This window comes from Lytechinus variegatus, chromosome 7 (genome assembly GCF_018143015.1).
Source record: "Lytechinus variegatus isolate NC3 chromosome 7, Lvar_3.0, whole genome shotgun sequence".
In the NCBI taxonomy this organism is placed as follows: Eukaryota; Metazoa; Echinodermata; class Echinoidea; order Temnopleuroida; family Toxopneustidae; genus Lytechinus; species Lytechinus variegatus.
The window spans coordinates 31,451,328-31,457,796 of record NC_054746.1 but is presented as its reverse complement, the minus strand read 5'-3'; positions in this window follow the sequence as shown (position 1 = coordinate 31,457,796).

The following is a 6,469-nucleotide window of genomic DNA, read 5'->3' as shown; positions in this document are numbered from 1 at the left end:
CCTTGAAATGAATTTGCAAGATTTTATGTCTAAAACCAATCATAAATATTTGCAAGAGTATAGGCGCCGCTTTTCCGACGGCGGCGTCGTCAACATTGAAATCTTAACCAAGTTTAAGTTTTTTGAAATGTCATCATAACTTAGGAAGTATATGGACCTGGTTCATGAAACTTGGACATGAGGGTAATCAAGTATTACTAAACATCGTGCCTGAGTTTCAGGTCACAAGACCAAAATCAAAGGTCATTGAGGGTCAACAAACTTTGATAATGTTGAGGGTATTAGTGGAATTGTCATAACTTTAAAAGTTTATAGGAAACGTGGGACATAAGAGTAACCATGTATCCCTGAATATCTTGTGCGTGTTTCAGGTCACATGACCAAAATCAAAGGTCATTTAGGGTCAATGAACTTTGGCCGTTTTTTGGGGGGGGGATATTTGTTGAATTGGCATCAAATCTGAGAATGTTTATGGATCTACACATATATTTCATGAAACTGACAGACATTAAGGGTAATCAAGTATGAATGATTGTTTTGCACATGTCTGAGATCACATGATCATGGTCAAAGGTCATGTTGGATGAGTGGACATAGTAGACGAAAAAAAATGAAGTGCTGATTTATAGCACTTACAGTGCTTGCATAGTGACTGCACTACAAGTGTAGATTTTTTAGTTCAAATTTAAACTAGAAAATAAACACTCGTATAGTGCAGTCACTATAAGCACTTTAAGTGCTAAATTAGCACTTTATTTTTTACAGTGTATTTCATTATCATATGAGAGTTTCCTTTTGTGAATGATTATTTAATAACTGTTTTCAAAGTCAGCACTGCTGCTACATCAAATCGCGTAATGCAGGCAAGACTGAGAGGCGTTCCACTCGTCATAGAATTTTTGTTTGGTGGAAAATGTCAATTGATTTGCTATACGTAAAATTGATCTTAGCTCCATGATTAAATATTTGTATTTGGTTTCATAACATGTTTTTATTGCCTTTTTTCAAATCAAATATATAATAACAATATAAGTCTCATAAGTAAATTATACAATAACTGAAACAAGTACACAGAACTATACATTGTACAAAAGATCATCGAAAAAGGAAAGAATAAATGATAATAATGAAGAACATGTAACTTGTTTCTATAAATGCAGATTAAAATTCACAAGGATATGAAATGAGAGAAAAGCAATATAAAAATAAAACAGGTGGAGTGAGTCCACCATCACCACGAACCCAGCCCTTGATATAAAACAAATCTTGCCTCTTTTTTTTTGCTTTTTGAAAAAAAACTGTAACATTAATTCATCATATATAAATGAATTAATTCAAACGACGTAATATCAGTTTAAAAAAAATTATTTTATTTGATTCTACTATCGTAGAAATACAAGACTGATTACAAAAAGCAGCAAATTAATTTGTTATGCTACTTATATTTATTAAGTATTAAGTACTACTGATTCATAATTTTTTACAGTGTACTAAAATGATAAATACAGTACCTTCATGATAAAGGTCGTCTTACTGCATCTTAAAAGGCCGAATTCGCATCGATCAGTTGATTTGAATAAATAAAGAAAAACAAACAACACAACAATGATAAGTTTATCAACTAGAAAAACAAGAAAATTTTACAGTTTCACATAAAAACAGTGATATTAAGTTCAATATGTCACACACTCACTCATACTTTTGTATTATGTTGCATGTGTATATAAAAGTTGAGTTAACTACACTATTTTGTCAATATTATGTTTATTTTGTTGAAACTGACTGAATATCAAAATACAATGATGAAAATGTTACAAGTTTCACAAGTCATACAAAACATGCACACACATGTACATTTAATTCACATGACAAAATAAAAAGATATACATGTAGTGAGATGGAGACATCATTAGCTCCTTTTCAATAGGTTGAATGACAGTTTTACGGTCTTTCTCTCCGTTTTGTTGTACATTCCGTTTTTTAAAAAATGCCTTGAACAAGAATGATATCATTATCAATATACTGCAAATGTGATGCATATTTTTTTGTAAAACTATGCATAACAAAAAAATAAATACACATCTTTTCATGAAACATCTGACTTTGATGCAATTTTTCATGTTTTATTTTGATTTTTTTTTAATCTAAATCATGAGTTTCAAGTAGTTTGGACGATTATAAAAATGAAAATAGAATCTACTCTGAAAGGTATACAGTAGACAATGAATACTGGTAGACTTACGCCAAGCGCAGCAGCTGGAAATATCACCGGAAAAAACACACAGTTATCAAAAAGATAAGATTATACAGACAAATAATATTCAAGATAAACAGATGTAGCTGTCACAGGAACTTACCAAGGTGGCAGTCACACTGACAAAACCAATACCAGACCGAAAACAAAGATATTGTGTTATTTTGAATCGTGTACCATTGATCAACTTGGAATCAGTTTCATTTGTGTAACTGTAATTGAAAAGTGATATCAGTGTAGTGTTTGCAATTTTCATTACAAGTTTAAAAAAAAAACATGATGTGGCATAACAAATTTTGAATTAAGAAGCAATGTCAGCCTGATCATATACACCAATGTTCTACATGTTAAAGAAAATGATGATGAAACTCAATTTCTGACTGGTTTTTGTGCTCCTCTCATAATAATTAAAAAAACACTCACTTTCAAGGTTGCCGTCTCCTTTTCTGCCAGTGATATTGCCAACTTGTCATACAGTCTATAAAAAGGTTTTGATTTAACCCCGGATTTAACACTATTGGCATTGCCATGGTGGCAACACCTTTCACAGGTGTAATGTTGAACCTTTGTTGTCTGAAGGGTGCTAAGTTGCACCTATGAAGGTGCTCCAAGACCCCTAGTTTAAATGATGCTCACAGTGTAGCTTTGGATTATTTTGCACCTTTAAAAGGGCAAAGTTCAACCTTTTTCTTTGAGCGTATCTTTTGACTGACTTAAGAATAAATATTTGTTGTGCTTTGCTTGCAATATTTGTATTTTTGTGCTAAAATTTGTCACAATAAATTGTGTATATTTACCATGGGTATCCTTGTCTTTAGAGGGGTCATTATTAACTAAAATATATTATCACACCAACATTTCACTAATCATCAAACTTGATTTCAAGTTCGGTGTTGGTCGAGAGGGTAAAAAGGCTGCGGATCCGAGTTCCAACACAGAGCTCCACGATTAGGCCCCCATTCCACAGAACGGAGACCATTCAAAGACCAATGAAAGACTTAAAATTGGTGAGGTCTTACAGCGGTCTTAAAGATCACTGAAATTTATCATCTCTGTTGAATGGCTCAGAAAGACCCTTCAAAGAACTCTTAAAGGCTGATGGATATTTTTTGTCTTATTGGTCTTTTAGACTAGTCCTATAGAGATCTTTCAGTGGTCTTTCAGAGATCTTTTATGCAAAAAGTGATCTTTCAGAATTCTTTCCATGGACTTTGCCTGGTCTTTCAATGATCTTTCAATGATCTCTCATGAGTTTTACAGTGATCTCCGCACATATCTTGAGAGACTGCCGAAAGATCATTGAAAGACTGTTAAGACCTTTGAAAGTTCATCGAAAGACCGCTGAAAGACTGCTGAAAGACCACTGAAAAACCATTTTCCTGTAAGACCGTTGTAAGAATGTTGTGAACTGTTTCAAAAAGTTTTGGAGCCCATGAAGACCACAAAGACCACTGAAAGATTGGTCAGGACTTGTGTAAGACCTCAAAGACCACTGTAGGTTCATTGAGAGACCTATGAAAGATCAACCAGAATTCATGATCTTTCAGCGGTCTTGTTCTCTGTGGAATGGGGGATAGCTTGTGACATCACGCCTCTGCGCTGTGCTGCTGATCATCTGAATTTTTATACGCGATAACATCTCGACAACGAAAAAAAAATCTGGGAGAATTGAGAAATTATAGGAAAATCTCATCGCAATTATTGTCCAATAAATGTTTAAGCCATAAAGCTCTAATGATTTAACTTTTAAAATTCATATTTACGGGGATGTTTCATCTTGTTCGCGGGCTTCAAATCCAAACACTGACACCAAACTTGAAATCACAATTTGCCCAATCCTGGGGGTTGGTGAAATTACATTAGATCGTCAACATCAGCTGTGATGCATGCTTGGTTCAGAAGACGACATTGAAAGGGCGAATCCACCCCAACAAAGAATGATTTGAATAAAAAGAGAAAAATTTAATACTGAGCATAACACTGAAAATTTCATCAATATCGGATGAAATAAAAAAAAGTTTTAACATTTTTAAAGCTTTGCTTAATTTCACAAAATATGCACAAAATTGTCTCCTCATTGTCCTGTGAAACGAAGTTTAAATTCTCCCTGAACATGAGGAACTACCATTGTTTAACATTTTGTGGTTCAGTCAAGTTGGTCCTTATTGTCAAATCTGTACAAAATTGAATTATTGTATAATTAAAACAATGAAAATCAAAAGAAATAGTGATGGATATCATTGATTCTCTCATTTGCATGTGACTAAATTGTGCATATAACTATTTTGTAAATAAGCAAAATTTAAATTTACATACGATTTTGATGAAATTTTCAGCATTATGCTTGTCTGACTTTTCTCTATTTATTCAAATCAATGTTTTTCTGACTCGAGGTGGACTTGACCAGCGCTCAACACGAACTACCAGAAATACGTCATTTTTTTCTGACGTCAATCCCAACACCAGCATCATATCAAGTACAGTGTTGTCACAACCCCGGGACGCCACACCCCTACCACTTTTTTGGTCGAGTGCCCCCCCCCCCCCCGGGGGTCACAACCCCAAAATAAGATTTCAACATCGTACTTGAAATCATCCATTATGCACTAAAACAATGATGCAGCCAACATAATTGGAAATGTCGTTGATTAGATAAATTTAGTGATGTAAGGTGAAAATTTATTGTGTGTCCAAAATAAAACATCTGCAAACCCATGTATTCTCATAAATGAATAAATGTGGAAAATTGCTGGATATAATTTTTGTTTATAGATCTCTCATATCATATCACTAAAATAGATGTAATGAAAAATACTAGAAATATATAAAATAGGCACTAGATATTAAAAAACAACATTTTTCAAGAAGAATCAATGACTGAATTAAGAGGACCAATACCCATTGATTGGAGGTGCAAGAGTACTCCCTTCAAAAGTTGAAATAGATGGCAGGAGAGATTTTCTTTCAACACCCCCCTCCCCCCAAAAAAAGAAGAAATAAAATATATAATCTTAACAATTATACAAACCTGCTAAAACAAGAACTGCATTTTTAAATCAAATCCCTTCCCTTGTCAAAAGGTAATTAAAATATGTGGAGGTATGCATGCATATTTTGTTATCCAATATATGGATATCTTTGGTTACTCTGCATCTCTTTTCTTTCAAATCCAAAATACAGTATAAGAAATATATTACCATGTATAGATCCCACCCTATTCCCATCTACTATAAGATGTATCATGTACATGTGTCATTTTGCATAGTTGACCATGAGTGAGAGACTTAGACACCGTTTTCACTTCCCTCCTAAAACTAGTTTAGTGGAAACTGATTTAACGCGTAATGAGAATATTCAACGCGGTATTGGAAGCGATCTTTCAAACCGGTTCAGAAAACCACCTCGCGATGTAGTTTTGAAGATCACTTTGCCTCGTTAAACTGGTTTTAGTGTAAATGAGGACACAACCGTTCTGAGGGAAACAAACTTCGCACATTTCAAGCGCGCTACTCCACACACCGTATGTGGAATTATCACGCTGCAGTTCGTCAACTTTCGTGAGGAAACATGTCACCCCACTGAGTGTTCCCATAGCAACAAGACCGCATTTCGTGAAGTAGTTTTAAAAACCACTTTCGGGAAATCCAACGGGAATGCTAGCAAAGTGATCTTCCAAACTGGTTTCCTTAACCGGTTTCCAGTAAACACTAGCTTTAGAAAGTATGAGAACGGTGTCATTGACAAACCTAGAGGTTTGTGGCACATGCCCCATCAACTTCATGTCATGTTCCATTTACTGTTAGTGTACATTCCTGTGGGCTGTATCATCAAGCTAAGTCATTTAATCCCGATTGGTGAACCTTTTTGATGCTGGATAAAATGCATCAAATTTTACCTGTTTCAGCATTAGGAGTCATTTTTAATAAACTTTTCAAAAGTATTGAAGTTTCTATTCAAATGCATGTTCAACATTTGCCCCGGGGACCCCGACACGTCTTCAGATAGTACGTGTTCGGGCTACCGCAGTAAGTTCAACATGAGAATTTTAATCTATTAAGATTGTCTTTCAACTGTAGCTGATCAGAATCAACATGGTTGAGAAATGATCACCAGTCTTGCATAAATAAAAACACCACCCTGTGAAAAGGGGAACATACCTTCTAAATCTGTACACATGACTATACACAATGAATGAGTAGTTGTACACAATTATCA